Raw genomic sequence first — 21,608 nt, forward strand, 5'->3', positions numbered from 1 at the left:
TATTCCTGCAACCAACAGTATCCTTTATTAGCAAAATACAATAATAAAAACAATAATCTGTTCTAGGATCCAATTCGGAATCTCACGTTATGTTTAGTTTCCATGTCTCTGTAATCGCCATCAATCAATTCTTCAGTCTTTCTTTGTCTTTCATGACCTTGTCATTTTTGCAGCATACAGGCCAGTTGTTTTGTAGACTGTCCTTTGGTTGGGGTTTGTCAGATGTTTCATTACGACCAGATCTGGGATATGCAATTTTGGCAGGAACACCACAGAAGCGACATTGGGTTGTTCTTAGTGCATCGTATTAGAAGGTGCATGGTTGCCTGCCCCTTTAATGGGATTGTTAACATAGATCATTGGTTAGGATGGTATGTGCTAGGTTTCTCCAGTGTAAAGTTATTGTTTATTCTCTTCATAATTAATTCGCATTTTATGGAAAAATAGTTTAGGTCTATGTAAGTAGCTTGTATTTCATTAAACTTTTACCCCTTGATTTAGCATCCATTGATAATTCTTGTCTGAATCAATTATTATAATGCATGCCAGATGGTGATTTTTCTCTAAATTTATTTATTGTTTAGTACTCTGTACCAAATTGGAAAGCTTTTTGCTTTCTTACATTTATTTATTTACTCATTGATTCATTTATACTCATATGGACTCATGGATTCCTATCTTAGTGAGTGACATTGACTAGATTATGTTGACTGAGTTACATTCATTGAGTTATGTATTTGTCCAGTGGTTTATAACCTAGTTATTTTGGTAGTTATATTGTCACAGATTTGGCCAATGGAAGCCCTTTTAATTTGGCTACTGTGTCCTTTTGACAAATCCCCATATTTTTCCACAACATTTTATTATGAAAAACTTCAAACAGAGAGAAAGTTAACAGATTTTTTTCAATGAACACTCATGTACCTATCACCTAGGTTCTTTAATGAACATTTTATTATGCTGTCTTTATCATAGATCTATTCAGCTATCCACCCAGCAATGCATCTTGTGTTTAAATTGCATTTCAAAGTAAGTTGTAGATGTCAGCACACTTCATCCATAAACACTTTGGCAGGCACGATAGTGTCTCGACTTTAACATTTATTTACAGTTCTTTTACTCAGCAAAACTTACTTACAGTGCAAGGTACACATAGTAAGTGTACCATCGAACAAGCTTTGACCAGTGGATGCACCTGTGTGACTCAGACCCCTATCAAGTTGTAGAGCATTGCAGCCAGTCCAGAAAGTTCTTTCATGTTTCTTTCTAACCAGTTCTTGCTCCATCATCTTCAGCAGCAACCACTGTTCTGATTTTGTTCTCACCATAGATTAGCTTTACTTGTTCTAGCACTTCATCTAAATGGAACATGTGCAATATACATTCTTTTGTATAAGGATGATTTCATTCATTATTGTGATTTTGAGATTCATCCGTGTTGTTGTTATCAGTGGTTCGTTGTACCCGTCATTCTTTGAGCACTTCCTTTTTTCTGGCCCCGCAAAATGTCCCAAGGTTGCCTTCCACTTCCTCTCACCAACCCTGGGATTAGCTCAATCTCTAATGAGCCCCAGCTGCTTTCAGCAGAGAATGGTTTCTGGATTCCAGCTATGTGCCTTGCGAGTGGTATGCCATTGCTTCTAGACACTCTCTCCCTTAGTAGAAGAAGCTAAGCAATGCATGCGTGAGGATACATTCATAGATACACAAACACATATATATCCACACCTACTTATAAACATCCGCATTCATGGATGTGTATAAAACCATGCATTAGTGATGATACCAATTCTAGTCCAACATCACAGGGTTCCTCCTAGCCTTTCATCTTTCCATATATGGCACTTTCTTTTCCAACATGGAGAAATTTTCCTGAGTATATTATTGTCTAAATCCTAATATATATATAAAGTAATGAAATAAGAATTAACCTATACTACTGAAGAAAGCAAACCTACCAACTAGAGTTCAATATTTGTTTATAGCCCTTTTTCTTTAGCCTGAGGGCATATAATCAAAATACTGTGTTCATAAGCCTTTTGCGTTAATCTCCACCCGCTTTCTCTCTGGTTATGTTATTCTCGGAAATAAAATACAGTTAGGCTCTTTTGTTTTTTTGCTTGTGTTGTATTTTAGGGTCTCTCCCCATCCTTGTTGATTTTTTTTAAGGATGGAAAACATTAACATATTTATAAAAATCAAAACTGTGCAAAAAAGTTAGATCCAGAGACGTGCCACTGCCCCCATCCCTGCCCACACATGGGTAACCACTCTCATTATTACCGCCTTATCTGTTTTGTGTTTCTTTGCTGAGATAAGCAGAGACATGTATAGTTTCTTTTTTTTAATTTTTTTATTTTTACAAAATGTTTATTCTCTGAAGTCCAATGCATTCAAAGGATGTTAACACTTAAAATGTTTTTTTTTATTATACTTTAAGTTTTAGGGTACATGTGCACAACGTGCAGGTTTGTTACATATGTATACATGTGCCATGTTGGTGTGCTGCATCCATTAACTCGTCATTTACATTAGGTATATCTCCTAATGCTATCCCTCCCCCCTCCCCCCACCCCACAACAGGCCCCGGCATTTTCTTATTTTCTCCTTTTCTTCTTACACAAAAGGCAGCTACTATAAATACTCCTTTGCACATTGCATTTTTTTAAATTAAACTTTCTATTTCAAGACAACTGTTGATTCACATGCAGTTGTAAGAACTAATACAGAGAGATGATCCATGCACCCTTTGAGCCGTTTTTCTCAATGGTAACATCTTGAAAACTATAGTAGAGTATCACAGCCAGGATACTTGATGTTGGCACAATTAAGGTACAGAACATGTCCCTCACCTCCGGGGTGCCCTTTTAGCCACACCCACTTCCTCCCCTCCCCTACATCCTCTTTGACTCTTTGCAACCACTAATCTGTTCTCTATGTCTACAATTTTTATCATATCAAGAATCTTATATAATTGGAATCATACAATAAATTACCTTTTGGAATTGGCTACTTTGACTCAGCATAATTGTCTCGCGATTCATCTAGATTGTTGCATTTATTAAGAGTTTATTTCTTTTTATTGCTGAGTGATGTACCATAGAATGAATGTGCTACAGTTTGTTTAGCCCTTTATACATTGAAGGACATCTGGGTGTTTCTAGTTCTTGGCAATTACACATAAAATGTCTATAAACATTTGTGTACAGGTTTTTGTGTGGTCACAGATTTTCATTTCTTTGAGATAAATGCCTAGGAATGCAGCTGCTGGGTTGTATGATAACTACATATTTAGCTTTTAAAGAATCTGCCAAAGCACTTTTCAAAGTAGCCGTGCTTTATATTCCCACCAGCAATGTACAGATGACCCCATTTCTCCGCATCCTTATCAGCATTTGGTGTTGTCACTATTTTTTATTTTAGCTCTCCTGATAGGTGTGTAATGTTATCTAATTGTGGTTTAAATTTGTATTTCTCTAATTGGCTAATGATGTTGAACACCTTTGCATGTATTTATTGCCATCTGTATATTCTCTTTGGTGAATTACCTGTTGGAGTCCTTTGTCCATTTTCTAATTGTATTATTTTATTTTTTATTAAGTTTTGGGGGTTCTTTATATTTCTTAAATACCAGTCATTTGTCTGATAGGTGGTTTGCAAATATTTTCTCCTAATTTGTGTCTTCTTTTGCATCCTGTCCTTCACAGAGCAAATATTTTTTCTTTTTTTTGAATTTTTTTTATTATACTTTAAGTTTTACGGTACATGTGCACAACGTGCAGGTTAGTTACATATGTATACATGTGCCATGTTGGTGTGCTGCACCTGTTAACTCGTCATTTAACATTAGGTATATCCCCTAATGCTATCCCTCCGCCCTCCCCCCACCCCACAACAGGCCCCTGTGTGCGATGTTCCCCTTCCTGTGTCTATGTGTTCTCATTGTTCAGTTCCCACCTATGAGTGAGAACATGCGGTGTTTTTTTGTCCTTGCAATAGTTTGCTGAGAATGATGGTTTCCAGCTTCATCCATGTCCCTACAAAGGACATGAACTCATCATTTTTTATGGCTGCATAGTATTCCATGGTGTATATGTGCCACATTTTCTTAATCCAGTCTATCATTGTTGGACATTTGGGTTGGTTCCAAGTCTTTGCTGTTGTGAATAGTGCCGCAATAAACATACATGTGCATGTGTCTTTATAGCAGCATGTTTTATAATCCTTTGGGTATATACCCAGTAATGGGATGGCTGGGTCAAATGGTAATTCTAGTTCTAGATCCCTGAGGAATCGCCACACTGACTTCCACAATGGTTGATCTAGTTTACAGTCCCACCAACAGTGTAAAAGTGTTCCTATTTCTCCACATCCTCTCCAGCACCTGTTGTTTCCTGACTTTTTAATGATCCCCATTTTAACTGGTGTGAGATGGTATCTCACTGTGGTTTTGATTTGCATTTCCACAGAACAAAGATTTTAATTTTTTTTTTTCTTTTTTTGAGACGGAGTTTCACTCTGTCACCCAGGCTGGAGTGCAGTGGTGCAATCTCAGCTCACTGCAACCTCCACCTCCCGGGTTCACACCATTCTCCTGCCTCAGCCTCCCAAGTAGTTGGGACTATAGGTGCCTACCACCACTCCCGGCTAATTTTTTGTGTTTTTAGTAGAGACAGGGTTTCACCATGTTAGCCAGGATGGTCTCAATCTCTGGACCTTGTGATCCACCCGCCTTTGCCTCCCAAAGTGCTAGGATTTACAGGCATGAGCCACCGCGCCTGGCCCAAAGATTTTAATTTTCATGAAATCTACTTTACCCATTTTTCCTTTTATATGTTGTGCTTTAGGTGTTAAGTTTAAGAACCCTTTGCCTAGCCCTAGTTTCCAAATTTTCTCCTACGTTTTAAGCCAATTGTCCATTCCAAGTTAGTTTTTGTAGATGTGGAGAAGACTTTGGTGGAGGTTTTTTTTTTTTTTTTTTTTGCCTGTGGATGTCTGATCACTCTAGCACCAATTGTTGAAAAGGCTATCTTTCAACAAAGCTATCTTGAATTAATTTTGGCATTTCTGTCAAAAATCAGTTGGGTGTATTTGTGCAGGTCTCTTTCTGGGTTCTCTATTCTATTCTATTGGTTTATGTGTCAATTCCTTTGCTAATACCACACAGTCTTGATAACTGTAGCTATATAATAAGCCTTCATCTGTATCCTGCCATTCTTATTTGGAATATTTGTGCTTTCTCACTCTTTGATTAAGTTTAGCTTCCTTCCTTCCTTCCTTCCTTCCTTCCTTCCTTCCTTCCCTCCCTCCCTCCCTCCCTCCCTCCCTCCCTCCTTCCTTCCTTCCTTCCTTCCTTCCTTCCTTCCTTCCTTCCTTCCTTCCTTCCGTTCTTTCGTTCTTTCATTCTTTCACAGAGCTGTCGCCCAGGCTGCAGTGCAGTGTTGCATTCTTGGCTCACTGCAACCCCTGCTTCCTGGGTTCAAGCAATCCTTGTGCCTCAGCCTCCCAAATGGCTGAGACTACAGGCAGGCACCACCACGCCTGGCTAATTTTTGTGTTTTTTGTAGAGATAGGGTTTTGTCATGTTGGCCAGGCTGGTCTTGAACTCCTGACTTCAAGTGATCCACCATTCTTGGCCTCCCAAATTGCTGGATGTGAGCCATCAAACCTGGCCTATATTTCCTACAATTTCCTCTCCTGTAAAGGTGGTTGTAGTCTTGTTTGGTGCACTAATACTCATTACGGTTATATTTTTATTGTGGAATGTGATTTTTAGCATTAGAAGGTGTCATAATGTTGTTTCTTAAATTATACTTATTCTACTTTGATGTCAAGATTGCAATACTTGTTTTATTATTTCCATTTGCCTCATATGTCTTTGCCATCCTTTTAGTTTTAGGCTTTCTGAATCTCTTTGATACGGTTCTGCTCTGTGTCCCCACCCAAATCTCACCTTGAATTGTAATAATCCCCATGTGTCAAGGGCAGGACCAGGTGGAGAAAGTTAAATCATGGGGAACGTTTCCCCCATACTGTTTTCATGATAGTGAGTTCTCACGAGATCTGATGGTTTTATAAGGGGCTTCTCCCCCTTTGCTCGGCACTTCTCTCTCCTGTCACCATGTGAAGAAGGAAGTGTTTGCATCCTCTTCTGCCATGACTGTAAGTTTCCTGAGGCCTCTCCAGCCATGTGGAACTGTGAGCCAGTTGAACCTCTTTCCTTTTATAAATTACCCAGTCTTAGGCAGTTCTTTATAGCAGTGTGAGAATGGACTAATACACTCTTTTAAAAAGTATGCCTCTTATATATAACATATAGTTGGATCTTTCTTTTTAAGCCAAATTGAAAATTTTTTTATTTTCATAAGTAAGCCCATTCACTTTTATTTATATGTCCAATATGTATAATATCTTATGTAATAAATGCAATGTGTATTATGTTCTACTTGCTGTACTTGTCTTTCTACATGATGCATTTTCTATACTCATTTAATTTCTTTTTATATATAAGAAATTCTCATTTTTAGTCTAATGGGTACCTTTGTACTCATTACCTTTAAAAATCCTGTTAGTCTCTTACTGACTTTTACCATTTGGTCTTTCAGTTGTTAATGGAGTCTCTTAACTCCTACCTGTTGCTTATACAACCATCATTGAGCTTATTCTGGTTTTGTCTTTCCTTTTCTTGTTTCCTATCATTTTGTAGTTGACAAAACATATATAATCTATGTATGATTCTCCTAACCTTAGTTACCCACTTAATTTAGGTCCATAATTAAATATATTAAATGTTCCCCATAAGTTCCTTTGCCAAAGAGTCCCCAGTCATCTCCTGCTTGGATAAAGTTAATTTTCTAGAAGATTCCTTCAGAGGCGCCTGTGGGCACATCACTCAATTCTTCCATATTTTAAACTCTTATTTTGTACCTCTGATTTTTGAGGGTCTGCTTCGCTAGATATAAAATCTTTGAGTTTTATGAAACTGCTTCTCCATCCTTGCCCCACCTCCTAAGTTGTTTTTGGGAAGGCTGACAACTGTCTCTCTTGCCCTTATAGTAAGTTATTTGATCTTTTCATTTACAAGCGGTGAGGATATTTTTCAAATGCATCGTTGAGGTTTTTAATTCAGTTTGTGGTGTTATGACACAGTTCCTCCCCTTCCACCTTATGGTTGGGATTTTGGGGTAAGTGTCATATTCTCATTTTAGTTTTTCTTCTTTCATAGTCTCCTACAGATGAAGACCGCTTACATCGCCACATTGAGTGGTTCGTGTGATTTTTAGTTCAAGAGCTCCCTCTTCTGTCAGTGCAGCGAAGTGCAGTTTCTTTATGACTGGTTTTTGGGGGAGGGGCGGGAGGAGTTGAGGGTCCTTTTCCAGTCGTGTGAAAGGTGTGTGGGATTTGTGTGGTTGTTTTTGTTCTTCTTGTTGATCTGTGTGGTTTTTGAAGTATGCTTTGGGAGATTTGAGTTTTTGTGGCTAACATTACCTTGGCGACCTGGAAGTCCCTTACGTGGCATTTTAGGAGATGTGTGCAGTTATATCAATTTCAAGTACAATAGTAACTCAAGCCTGTTGTCAACATCATCTTTTCATGTTAATTGTACCATAAAAAAATCTTGAGGATGTCTTTAAAAGGTCTGCTCTCTTATGAAGGTTAAGTATCTCCCCTGTAAGCTTGTTTACACCATGCATCTGTTTAGCCAGCCCTTTTTTCATAGACACTTCAGCCAAATATTGGCGTGTTTTCCGTTTCTGTGTTTATGGAGTTGGACTCAACGAGCCTTTTACTATTGTGGCATATGGGAGGGAGCGTTGCCATTCTGCTGCCAGGGGTGAGTGTGATCTGGTGGCTGTTACGTGCGTATATCCGTGTAGGTCTCTATCAAGAAGGGACCCGCCATGCTTACCTGGCAGGGGAGATATACCAGGATCCTGAAGGCGGTTCTCCCAGGGTCAGGCTTATCCATTGCATGCCAGATGTTTTGACCCTTGCGATTTCCCCAAAAGTGGGAAACTCACTGCTTCATTTGTGGTAGTGAGGGACTGTGTCTGTGCTCTCTCCTGACGTTTGAATTTTTTCTTAAAAAAAAAAAAAAAAAAGGAGACTCACCATATTCCATGGACTGAATATCTGTGTTCCTCCAGAATCCATATGCTGAAGCCCTAACCCCAGTGTGATAGTCTTTGCGGATGGGGCCTTTGGGAGGTAATTAGGTTTAGGTGAAGTTGTGAGGGTGGGGCCCCATGATAGGGTTAGTGCCCTTATAAGAAGAGGAAGAGGGGCCTGGTGTGGTGGCTCACACCTGTAATCCCAGCATTTTGGGAGGCTGAGGCAGGAGGATTGCCTGAAGTCGGGAGTTTGAGACCAGCCTGGGCAACATAGGGAGACCCCATCTCTACCAAAACAAAGAAAAAAGAAGAGGAAGATACTAGAGCTCTGTCCCTGCTTTGTGAGGACATAGTAAGAAGGTGGCCATCTGTAGGCCAGGAAGGGAGCCCTCACCAAGAATGGAACCGGCTGGCATCTTGATCTCAGACTTCCAGTCTCCAGACGTGTGAGACACAAATGTCTCCTGTTCAAGCCACCCAGCCTCTGGTACTTTGTTATGGAAGCCTGAGCTGACTCAGATGCCAGCCAACCATATTTTTACAGCATTCTCATACAAAGCCCAAAACCAGAGTCAGATTCAGCGCTGCCTGGCTTGGGGAATGCGCCACGCCTGATTCATCGCAGGGGGTCAAGAATGTTTGTGAGATGAATACATGGAGTATCTTTGTTCTGGAAATAGACCACCTATGAATTATTATAGTAGAGAAATCCCAGGCCCCCTCGAAGGACAGGGAAAGCCTGTAAAGTGTCTGTACTTTGGGCCCAGAGGAATAATGGAAAGAGGCCAGGCACGCTGGGAAAGTTCCATTTACAAACCCGCCTTCTACTGGGTTGAGTCTCACCTGCTGTGGGTTCAGGGATCCTGGCCTGGCCTATTTTTTCTCTGGGTGGATACCCCATTCCCGGGAGCGTTCAGATCCCTGAAGACAGCTTCTGTCTCCTCCAAGACCACTGCTGAGTCTTGTCACCTGGTGTCCCCACAGTGCCGCCCTGTCTTCTCTTGTTCTCTGTGGGTTCCAGAAAAAGGGACCACCTCGGCTCTGTGGCTTTGGATCTCTCCAGAGGAGTGTTAAGGCCTCAGACAGCTTCTCCAATGGGACACAGCCAACATCTGAGCTGCATTTTCAAAATGAGAGCCAATCTTAGGCTGAGTCGGACAGGGAGAAAGGAATTGTGCTCAGGCACCCAGGTGGCACCTGCTGTCCCCTGACCTGGCACCACGGGCCCAATTTTGGGTTTTAACTTCCCATGAGTGCCTGGACATGGAGAGGAAATGGTCGAGGATGAGGACATATGGGGAGTGATCTCCAGGGTCACTGAGGTCCTCTCTCCTGCCTCCCGCTCCCTAGGGCCCTCCAGCTGGGCCCAAGAGGTCTCCCTCCCACCTGGTTGTCAGTCAGCTTCTGCTGTGCCCTCACGGGGAATTCCTCCTAGAGCCCACCAGGTGGGAGAGCCAGGGCAGGAAGCGCTGAAGGCCGGCACGGCACCAGCACAGATGAATGGCCCGGCTTTCTCAGAACCCATCCTGTGGAACACTGGAGGCGGTGGAGGAAGGGCTGGGTTCTATGAGAGCAGCTTAGGCAGCAGGAATAGTCCATGACAGCAGAGATGCTGGGGCCTTTTCCCCAGAACCTTATTCTTATTTTTTTAAATCTTTAGACAGAACTGTCATTCATGGCATTTAGTTACTTGTTCATTCATTCATCATTCATTCACTCATGCACTTGATGAGTATTGCACTTGCCTACCTTGTGCCAGAGACTGTGTGAGACTCGGAGAGTTGGTAACACACCCAGAGTCTTGCCTTCGGGAGCTTTCACGAGCAGAGCCATTGCTCTGGCTTTTGGGTTTCCATAGCGTGCACTGGCCTTTGAAGGCCTCCAGGAAGTTCCTCCAGAATCAAACCTGTTCCATTGTGTTTCACTGAGAATTCTGCAAATTTCTTTGGTGATGGGATGTGATTCTTCTTTATATGGTACCAGGCAGACCAGTGAATGCATCGTGAAACACCTCTCCAGGCCCGTGGAATGGGGTGGGGGACACTGGGGTCTCAGTGAGAGCCTGACCTTTGGATTCAGACAGTGCTGAGTCATAGTCTCAGCCCTGCTCCTTGCTGGCTGTGGGGCTAGGGCCACGTGAACTGGCAAAGCTTTGGCTTTCTCAGAAATAGTTTGGGGATAATGATTCCTGCCTATTGGGAGGATTAAATAAGATAAAGGAATGGCAAAGTTTTATCCCATGGTCAGGGAGAATGGTGACTGCCTTGTGCCATGGGTGACCCTTGCCTTCCTTCAGAGGGCATGTGCACAAGCTGGTGCATACACACACACACGCGCACACACACACACACACAAACGCAAACACACACACAGGCTTCCTGTAGTCCTCGCTTGCCTGGGAGGCAGCAGTGACTCTGCCTTCTAGAAGTTGTCTGAACTGTCTGCTTTCCAAACAGGGGCGACAGGACTGTGACTCGAGGTGATGGGTTGCTGAACTGCTCTGCTGCCAGACGCATTTTGCCGGCTTCTCATAATGTCAGTGAGATCTGGGAAATGGACCAAGCACGATTTCCAGCTAAATGAAACACTTTGGGGCCATCAGCTAAATAGATGATGCTTTTGAGAAAACCCCATGAGCATTGTGTCAGACAGGCCGTGGGACCCTGCAAGCCTGTCTTTTTCTGTGCTCGTCTGGGTGATGAGACATCGCCCGGGCCGGCTCCTTGAGCCCCTCTGGCTGTGAGGACCTGCGTCTTCTGTCTCAGCGCACCTGCGGGGAGGCCGAGATGTGATCCTCATGGAACACTCGATCCTTTCTGCATCTCGCTGTCTTCCTGCCCTCCTCTTTCTCCCTTCCTCTTGCCTGACTGCTGACTACAAAATAGGATATTATTTAGGAACGTGTCCTTGCCTCCCTCCCTGGCTCCACATCACCCCATGACATAGTGGCTGTGCTCAGGCGGAGAGTGAGTTATGTTTCTGTGGGCAGGAGCGGGTCATGAGTCCTGGGTCCTCCCTAGACAGCCCCAGCCCTTTCTCTTTGTTCCAAGGGGCCCGGCCGCCATATTGATTGTTTCATCCCTGTGCACTGCCCAGAGCTGCCTCCTGGAGCACGCTCTCTTCTTTCCTGATGGCAACAGTCCCACCTGATGGCAACGGTCCCTGGGCCAGAGGATGCCCATTGGTCTTCATGGAGGGAGCTTGGGTCAGGCCCACTTGGTCTCCAATCCTGGCTCTGCTGCGTGCCAGCTCTGCAGTGGTGCCAGCTTATCCTGCTAAGCCTAGCTTCCTCTTCTACGTGGGTATATCTGCCCCGGGTGCAGCTGTGAGGATCCGGGGTAATGCTCATGAGGTGCCCAGCACCCTGTGTGGCACAGAAGTGACCAGAAAATACCAACTCACCCCATGCCAAGCCTTCACTGTCCTTAAGATCTCAAACCTTTTTTTCCTGATCTTCTTCCCTTGATGACCGACACTCTTGTTCCTCCCGTCCTTGCGGGCCACCCCTCATACATCTTTCCTTGGGCCACAACTTAGGCCTTTGCCTTGCCTTTACTTACCTGTTCATCCACCCACCCACCCAACCATTCATTTCTTGCTTCATTCATCCAGTGATGTATTGAATGTTTCCTACATGTGTATGTCAGGCTAGGGTGAGCAAAGCAGATTCAGTGTCTGCCTGCTCTAAACTTAGTGCAGGAGAGGATAGAGACAATGGAACAGGTGCATGTGCATGTGAGTATGTGTATGTGTGATTGTGTGCGCATGTGTGTGAGTGTATGCATGCATGTGTGTAGGTGTGTGTGAGTGTGTGATGGGAGGTAGGTGCTAACAGGGAGAGTCTTGAGAAATGCATACTAGGGTCACCTAACAGGGTCCTGTGGGGTCAGGAAAGCTTCATGGAGGAAGTGACTCTTACCTCCTCGAGCAGATATAAGCAACCTGAGGCCAGGGGTTGTGCTTTCTAGGGCCTCAGAACACCAGCATTGTCAACAGGTGAGTGCCTGTCATTTATATGAGGCCCTGGGTTTGCGAAGAGGGATGAATATGCAAAATAAATAGTAATGCAAAGGGACAGTTAATAAATACTTGTCCAATGAATTCATGGATGAATGTGCCATTGCCAGGCTTATATTTGCTAAGCAATCTTCCCAGCATGTGTTAAATCTCTGACTCACCATGAATAAGGAGCTTAGAAGAGCTCATTTGAGTTTCCACGTGGTTCATGAATATGCAAGCGAGATTCCTTTTAATCTCAAATTTTATTTTATTAGATGTACTTACACGTATTTATTAGTTCTCAGGTTTTCCTTGGGGCCTATGGGAAATTTAACAAAGGTATCATCCCATCTTCCTGCAGTTGTTAGAGGGCAAGATGGAAGATTCCTGAATAACTCGATCACCCCAGATGACCAGAGATCTTCTGGGTGTGTAATGACCACAGACTAATCTTAATCATAATCACTACCACAAACCCACATGACGTGCAGTTGTATAAAGGATGGGGCACCTAAATGTTTGTAGCACCTTTACATAAAGCCAGAGTGCTCAAGCCATCCTGGACCTCACCTGGTGGGAGGGAGAATGATGCTCTGCCAGGTGGAGGCCTTAGGTCTTGTCGGTCTCCTTTTACTGCAGGAGAGGCTGCAGGCTTGGCTGGAAACATAATCGCTGCTCAAGGTCAGGCTGTGCCCAGTGGCCGAGGCGCTTGGTGAGCTTTCCACTGGATGGTCTAAATTTGCGCCGCTCTGCAGGCTCTCGTCCCAGTTGGCAAGGGCGCCGCAGCTGGATGGCTCAGCGTCCACCCAAAGGGAAGTGGAAAAACCAGCAGCTGGCTGAATCTGAGAAGGTTTTCATGTTCCCAACAAGATCCAAGATCAAAACAGTTTTCTAAAACTATTTTCCACTTGCTAAAATTAAGGTTATTATTATTATTTTTCAGGAAATCTGCTGTGTACGGGTTTTATTTTTAAATGTCATCATCATTTTTTTACAGGAGCACAAAACTCATGAATTCCATCCCTGTTCAAGCAGCGTCCCAGGTTGGAGGCATGACACCTGCACCTCCCCGCTGGTGTCATTGATTGCCAAGGGCAAGGCTCTAGGGTCGGTGGGGACCTGATGAAAGCCCACCTGGGGCTCTTGATGTGGGAGTGTTTGGTGGATGTGCCTCCCTGCCCTGCTCCCCAGGGCCCTGCTCCGTAGCTGCTCCATGTTGTCTGGATGGTCCCTTGGCACTCTGCCCACCGCACTTCAGCTTCCTGTGCTGCCACCTGCATGGGCTGCTGCCCTGATGAGTCTCGGGACACATGAGCTGCATCCTCATTGCCACAGCCAGTGGATGGCAGAAAGCGCCTCGACCCCATCATCCAGTGTCTCCTTGGCTAAGATGAGGAGGCCGGAGGAGAGGCTAGGAAGAGTCAGGAAGGGGCTCTAAGGGGCCAGCTGGGCAGGGGACTGCAGCCTGGGGCAAATTCTTACTGATCTTGGCAGATATCTTTTTTTTTGAGATGGAGTCTCACTCTTTTGCCCAGGTTGGAGTGTGGTGACATGATCTCAGCTCACTGCAAGCTCTGCCTACCAGGCTCATGCCATTCTCCTGCCTCAGCCTCCCGAGTAGCCGGGACTACAGGCACCCACCACCATGCCCGGCTAATTTTTGTATTTTTTAGTAGAGATGGGGTTTCACTGTGGTTAGCCAGGATGGTCTCGATCTCCTGACCGCGTGATCTGCCCGCCTCGGCCTCCTAAAGTGTTGGGATTACAGGTGTAAGCCACCGTGCCCGGCCAGCAGATCTCTTTTATTATCCACAAAGACCTCTACTGTCACCCTTTCCCTCCCCACCAACAATATCCTGGGAGCCTTTTCTCCGAGTGGCCCTGGGAATTACTCGTTTAAGGCATTGGATTTCTGGAGCTTGGAACTTCCCTTTCCTGGGGGTGTGGGTGGCGTGTTGCTGAGAACACCTGGGAGGGTCCATCAACAACCCATCAAGAGTGGCGAGGCCGGCACCTCAGTGCAATGTGCCAGTGGGGTTGACAGCTACCCCAGAGAAATGGGTGGAAGCTCAGACATTTAGCAGGATTTCGGGGCTTCACTTCCCTGCATCAGTCCCTCTCTGGAGAAGGTCACGGGCACATAATCACAGACTTCTGGTTGGCTCAGAGTTCCCTCGACAGTGGCATTTCCAGCTCAGAAGTTCAGGGTCTAGTCTCCCTGCAGGAAGATGGTGAGTGACGGAAACACATCCCCTCACCTGTTCCAGTGCGGCTCCTCCGCTCACCCCCTACAGGGTCCCTGCCAGCAGCAAACCTTTCCGAGCCACTGATTCCTCATCTCAGGGGTTGGGATCCTAGCACCCCCTTCTGGGGGTGTCCTAGGATGGCAGATGTGGGATGGCCTGGCGTGTTCAGCCCAGTGCCTGTCCACGGCCCCTTGAGGTAGGCGTTTGCTTCTTGCCTTCTCTGGCTTTGAGTTCAGTTGTCCCCACATCCCCTGAGGATCCAAAAGGGGCTTTTTAACTCTGCTCAATGAGAACTTTCTTTGAGACCGAACACATGCCTCCAAAGAACCCGCTTTTAGGAGGCATGCAGGCCAAGGTTTATTGCAGTAAAGGGGGGTGACACAAAGCCCACTGCCTCCCCCTCAAATTCCCGCCCCACCACCTCACCCTTATTGCCTACCTCTCATGGAATTACAACCATCTGCTTGTTATTTGTGATTTCCACTCGCCTTCAGGCTGTTCCAGGCAATGGCTGAGTCTCATCACCTTTACATCCCTAGGACTGGGTGCAAGGCAGGTGCCCCGTGAATGCTTGCTGAGTTCATGCTGTAATCCCTGTCCTTTAATTTCATTTAAATTAACATTTTCCTCTCTGACAAAGATAGAACATGCTCATTGAAGAACATTCTTACCACATAAAGATATAACAAAAAGCAACCAACTTCACAAACGTCCTCTGAAGTCCCATTTCCCAGAGATAGCTGGGGTCAAGGTTTTAGAGAACGCCATCCTTCTGGACTTTTCCTTATGCACACATAGATATATAGGTGCTGGGTATGTGAAGAATTCTATAGAAAGAGATCTCACCATGCATTCCATTTTGCAATTTTTTTTTTTTTAAATCACAGAGTGCTTTCCATGTTAACAAATACAGATACGCACATTTTTTTCTAATAACTGTGTACTATTCTATCAATATCCTGTGATTCATTTACCAAAGCAGTTAACTGAAGCCTTTTTTTTTTTTTTTTTTTTTTTTTTTGAGACAGAGTCTCGCACTGTCACCCAGGCTGGAGTGCAGTGGTACGATCTCGGCTCACTGCAAGCTCCGCCTCCCGGGTTCACACCATTCTCCTGCCTCAGCGTCCCCAGTAGCTGGGACTGCAGGCACCTGCCACCATGCCCGGCTAATTTTTTTGTATTTTTAGTAGAGACGGGGTTTCACTGTGTTAGCCAGGATGATCTTAATCTCCTGACCTCATGATCCGCCCGCCTCGGCCTCCCAAAGTGCTGGGATTACAGGTGTGAGCCACCGCACCCGGCCAACTGAAGCCATTTTTAAGGGGTTTCCACACTCTTCCTATCATCAACTAGGCTGTGGGGAATGTCACTCTGTCCATCTCTGTGCCCCTGTCCACCCAAATTAGTGGGACCAACCCCTTTTACAGGACACCAACCCCATTTATAAGTAGTTTACAGGATGCTACTTTGCTTCTGTGAACTTATCCCTTTGTTCTATTGTTTGTTTTTTGTTTTTTGAGATGGAGTTTTTGCTCTTGTTGCCTAGGCTGGAGTGCAATGGTGTGATCTTGGCTCACCACAACGTCTGCCTCCTGAGTTCAAGTGATTCTCCTGCCTCAGCCTCCCGAGTAGCTGGGATTACAGGCATGGGCCACCACACCCAGCTAATTTTTTGTATTTTTAGTAGAGACGGGGTTTCTCCATGTTGGTCGGGCTGGTCTCAAACTCCCAACCTCAGGTGATCCACCTGCCTCAGCCTCCCAGATTGCTGGGATTACAGGCAAGAGCCATCGCTCCCAGCCGAACTCATCCCTTTGTAACGTCAAGTTTCTCCTGTGTGGGCCAATGTTCCTGCGGGCTGCCTGGGTTTTCTAAAATGGGGGTAATGATCTTTTATGACAAGGGGCATCCTGAGGAGTGACCAGTGAGTGAGAAAACCTGGTAGTCTCTCTTGCTGCAACAGGATTGTACTGTACGCTGCATGAGGACAGGAAGGGCTGTTTCTTCTAGCCCCTCCCCTCCCCAGGACACCTTACCCAGGGCCCTGCACACGGGGACTCGGGGTGGCTGCTGACTGCAAGAAAGAAGGGCTGAGGCGGGAGCCCCAGGCTGGCAGCACTTTGTCCCTCAAACCTGCCAAAGGTCGTCACCAGGCTTTGCACTCATCCTCTCAGCCACCTAGTTCCCCTGGCCGTAAAACATCATTTTCTATTAAATGATATGTCTGACATTTACCAAATTTTTATGTGACAATTTAGAAGGAACTGGTTGCATTAAACAGCCTTATTAATATTGCAGTAACATGATTAGGGGAACATCATGGCTGTTAGACCACAGGGCTCTGATTTATGACCTCTGGAGGCACAGAGGTCTCCACTGACCAAAACACCTTCCGCTCAATTCACGTACAGTTATCGAAATCCAGAGATGCAGTCCTGTGATCAGGCAGCCCTACAAATCGAGGGTGGTGTTGAGAGCTCTTCAAGAACTCTGGACTCGGCCGGGTGTGGTGGTTCACGCCTGTAATCCCAGCACTTTGGGAAGCTGAGGCGGGCGGATCATGAGGTCAGGAGATTGAGACCATCCTGGCTAACATGGTAAAACCCCATCTCTACTAAAAATACAAAAAATTAGCCGGGTGTGGTGACGGGCACCTGTAATTCCAGCTACTCAGGAGGCTGAGGCAGAAGAATGGCGTGAACCCGGGAGGCGGAGCTTGCAGTGAGCTGAGATCGCGCCGCTGCACTCCAGCCTGGGTGACAGAGCGAGACTTCGTCTCAAAAAAATAAATAAATAAAAATAAAAACACTCTGGGCTCTGTGTTTCCAACCGGGAAGTGTAGAGTATGCTCATTAGACTTGGGGAGATTAGTGCTGACGGATATTTAAGCCACCCAGAAAGCCTCCTCTGGTAGGGCTCAAGCTGGGCTGGACCCAGTCCCAGCTCTCTGATGGTCTGATGTGCACATTTCAACCATCTTCTGAGGAAGGCAGCAGAGGACAGGGGTCAAATCATGCCTGGAGTCGGGCCTCTGTACCGGGGAATGATGGTGTCACCACAATTGCTGTGTGGACTTGGGCAAACCGTCGATCCCCTCTGAGCCTTGGTGGCTTTGCCTGTGAAGAGGAATGATTGTGCTGCCCGCTCCACAGGTTCATGGCAAGAGTCAAGTGGGGCTCGTGCATGTGAGCCGTCGGCATAGCTCCTGACTCTCACTTCATGCTCAGCAGGTGCCGGCTCTCACCAGGGTTCCAGGAGGGCCCTGCGGTCTCTGTTCCCAGCCCCAGTTAGGAACACACTGGAGATACTTTTGGAGACTCTTCTAGATCTACAGAGGACTCCAGGATAAAGGGCTGTGGCTCTCCCAAGGGTTTTCAGCCATGTGGAGCAAACCGTAATGAAGCAAGGGCACCTACAGGGGCCTCGGACTGGGGATGGCGTTGCGGCACAGGAGGGGCGAGGACCCGCCAGCGGAGCAGGAGGCAGTGGCATTCGGGATTGGCCTTGAGGAACCAACCAGGATGTTGGACTTTGGCCAGGGGATGAAGCTCTGGGTTTGAAATAGGAGCTTCATGATTCACAGCTGCCTCGGAGCACTTTGGACTAAGGTGACAGTGTGTGCTGTGACACCAAGGCCGTAGGGCACATTGTGCTGCTGGAGGGGGATGGGTTTGGGTCAGGGGGCTTAAGGATGCATGGGAAGGGGCCACAGAGCAGGCTGAGCCCAGGGGGAGGGCTCTGCACACAGCCCAGGAATTCCCTTCACAGCAGCACAGAAAGTGTGTGCGTCAGGTTGGGCATCTCCCTGGAGCAGGTGGAGGGGAGCCCAGAGGGCAGCCCCACAGAGTCCAGGAGGAGATGATGAGGCCACCCCAGGGAAAGCAGGGCCTGGGGCAGAGGAGGGAGAGCGGAGGTGAGAGCAGAGGGGGCTGAGAGAGCTCTGGGGGATGGGGGTTGCTGTCCTTCCATCCTCCCTGGGCCTTCTGCACAGCTTTGCCCTGGCGCCGTGGGCTATTTCCCAGATTTGTTGAGGTTGTCAAATGCACCCCTGTTCCCAGGGAGCTGGGAAAGTGAGGGCAGATGGCGAAGTGTTGCAGGGCTGGACCATGAGGCAGCTGAAGGCCAGGACAATGGACTGGGCAGGGTTGCAGGGCCAAGCGCAGTGGTGAGAGCGGGTGAGAGGAGGGGAGGGGAGGAGGGGGGTGTGAAGGGGAGGAGGAAGGAGGGCAGGAGGAGGGGAGGGGAGGGGTGAACCAGAGGAAGGGGAGAGGAGGTGGGGGAGTGAGGAGGGGAGGACTGGAGGAGGAGGAGGGGGGTGAAGGGGGAGAGGAGGGTGAGGAGAGGAGGGAGGAGGGCAGGAGGAGGGGAGGGGAGGAGGAGAGGGGGAAGGAGAGGAGGAGGAGAGGGGGAAGGACAGGAGGAGATGGGGAAGGAGAGGAGGAGGGGAGGGGAGGAGGAGAGGGGGAAGGAGAGGAGGAGAGGAGGAAGGAGAGGAAGAGGGGAGGGGAGGGGAGGAGGAGAGGGGAAAGGAGAGGAGGAGGGGAGGGTGGGGCGGAGGCAGGAGCCAGTCTGGAGGGAGTGAGCCCGTGAGCCAGGAGCACCGAGGGCAGGGGTTGGGCTTCAGTGTCCTTCATGAAGAACTCAATTCTTCAGTGGCAGAGGATGTTTCTTTCTTTTTCCTCTGGTTATAAAACAGTTTGTGTTCATTATAGAGAAGTTGAGCTACAGATAGGTAAACAGAAGAAAATAGCCCACATAGTCCCACGGCTCCCCGATGACCATTGGTGAAAAGTAGGGCCTGTTATTCATGATGACTCACATCCAGATGTTTCTTCTTGGGGTTTTGAGAGGCTGGTTGGGCCCTGAAGCTCCAAGGAATGACCTGAAGGCCCTGGTGAAGTGTTCCTGGGGCGCTTTAACCCCAAAGAGCTCTGAGCAGCTGGAGAAGGGGCTGAGGTATGTGGGCCTGTGAAGGACAGGAGCACCCAGAAAGCCGGTTCCTAGGGTGTCCCCCCGCCACATCTGGGGAAAGCCCAGCCTGGCCTGGCTCCTGGCCCGGCCCTGAAGCCTAGGTTTGAAATTGTAGCTTAATGATCCACAGCTACGCTTTTGGTTGCCAGCGCCCTCCTGATAAACCAAAGAAGGCCTTGGCAATTCGAGAGAACTCTGGGAAGCAGGAATGAGGCTGGGGTCTGGGGAGGAAGAAAGAGTCTTTGAGGGCACTGGCAACCCCCAGCTCTAAGCCTGCGCCCTCTCCCCGCTTTCTTGGGCTCCTGCGGGCTCTGGATCTTGGCCTCCGAGTCCTACTGGGCTGCTGCTCTGGGCTGACCCACCATCCCGCAAAGCTCTGTGGAAAGCGCCTTACCTGCTTATCTCCTGCCATCTGGAACATCCTCCTGAATCTCTCTGCCTCATCGCCCATCGTCTGTACCAAAAGCCATTCCTCTGATTCTAGTGTTAGTCCTGGCAGAGTGGCTGCAGTTGGCTGTCTTAGGTGTGGAAGAAAATCATTGTTCAGCCAAGAAGGAGGTGGAGGGTGGAGGATTATCCCTCAGGCTCTTCAGCCTGGGAGCCCGTGCCGGAGAGATCTGGGAAAGCATCCTTATTTGTTGGCCCAGGTGAAGAGCAGCCAGGCAGGGCAGCCAAGGTGACTCCTGGACCCAGCCCCAGCTCCTGGGAGCCACGCCAGTTGGGGACAAGGAATGAGGGACTGGCGCACACAATGTCTCTAGGAGCTGGTGGCTGAGGGTGGCTGAGGCCCTCAGGCCTGTCCTGTTGGGGGCACACAGTGGGATCCTCTCTCTCCCTGAACGCAGAGTCACTCAGCACCATGCTCATGGCTGGGGGAACCAGTGTACAGAGGGAGCCCCCAGGAGCCCGGGGGGTGTGGCAGCAAATAGGAGCCATGGCTGCGTCCAAGGTGGAAGGAGGCCAATTGGGTCACATGGCAAGAGGGACTCCCAACTCAGGGTGCAGTCGAGTCTGATCGTGGAGTGAGAGCCCCGGTGGCTGCCTCCCTGAGTAGGATAAGCGGCCCCTGGGGGATGTGCCCAGGCAACCTCCTGGCCCCTTGATGTGGGCCTGAAGCTTGGAAATAGCCTGATGGTGTCCAGGCCAGGGCTGAGGAAGAGGATGGCAGGAGAGTCCAGGGAAGCCAAGCAGCCTGGCTCAGGGGGCCGTTGCAGGCACCGCGTGACCCCAGCATTCATCACATACTGGCTTAATGTGTGTGTTTGTGTATGCATGTGTGTGTGTGTGTGAGAGAGAGAGAGTTTTTTTTTTTTTTTTTTTTTTTAAAGAGTCTCACTCTGTTGCCCAGGCTGGAGTGCAGTGGCATGATCTCGTCTCGGCTCACTGCAACCTCTGCCTCCCAGGTTCAAGCAATTCTCCCGTCTCAGTCTCCCAAGTAGCTGGGATTACAAGTGCCCACCACCAAGCCTGGCTAATTTTTGTATTTTTGGTGGAGGTGGGGTTTCACCATGTTGGTCAGGCTGGTCTTGAACTTCTGACCTCAGGTGATCCGCTCATCTCGGCCTCCCAAAATGCTGGGATTACAGGTGTAAGACACTGCGCCCAGCCGAGATTTTCAATCAAAGCCGCTATGTGGCTCCGATGAGATGGAGATGACAGCTCCCCTATGCGGCAGCCAGACCTGGGGCCAAGCGCAGCCTCCCTCAGGTCACTGCGTGGCCTCTGACATGTGCTGTCCTCTTCTGTCAAATGGGGATCTAATCCTACTGAACAGGATTGCTCAGGTTATAGGAAAGGCTCCTTATAGCGCAAACAAAGCAAGCCTCTGCCCTCACAGAGACTTCTTGGAGCTCAAACAGGACAAATGTGGCCTCTGCCCTCATGGAGACTCCAGCAGCAGGGATGGCTCAGCCTGCCAAGTTTCATGATGGGGGTGCACGCGACACCAGGGAGGACTTGGCTGGGAGACACCACCCATCAGAGGCTGGTTTTGTTCTCCCTGATGGGGGTGGGCCCTGCAGAGGGAGCAGGGCCTGTTAGGGGACTCCAGGGCAGAGGTGCCTTCCTGATCCAGGACCCTCCAGCCCTTTGTCTCTGGCCTATGGGGCTGGGGGACAGACACCACGTGGTTGGCCAGCAGATGCAGGGACACTTGCCTGGAATCCCAGTCTCAGTGGCCGAGCCAAGGCACCCTGGACTCCCCAGGTGTGGCTGTGCCTGCACAGGGCTGCCCCGGGCTTCTCAGCACTCATGTCCGGCTCTCGCTTCCCAGGAGACACTG

The 21,608-nt window shown here is 47.8% G+C and overlaps 1 protein-coding gene and 1 non-coding gene across 17 annotated transcripts in view; both read left to right on the forward strand.

Moving 5' to 3' along the window:
• Positions 1 to 21,608, forward strand: part of CAMTA1 (calmodulin binding transcription activator 1) — a 975,709-nt gene that overhangs the window by 427,180 nt on the left and 526,921 nt on the right. The gene's annotated exons all lie outside the window — the stretch shown is intronic.
• LOC116814005 (U1 spliceosomal RNA) lies at positions 7,902 to 8,066 on the forward strand. The gene has a single exon (XR_004371111.1). It is a non-coding gene; the product is annotated as a U1 spliceosomal RNA (small nuclear RNA).

Source organism: Hylobates moloch, unplaced genomic scaffold, assembly GCF_009828535.3.
Source record: "Hylobates moloch isolate HMO894 unplaced genomic scaffold, HMol_V3 SCAFFOLD_9, whole genome shotgun sequence".
Classification (NCBI taxonomy): Eukaryota; Metazoa; Chordata; class Mammalia; order Primates; family Hylobatidae; genus Hylobates; species Hylobates moloch.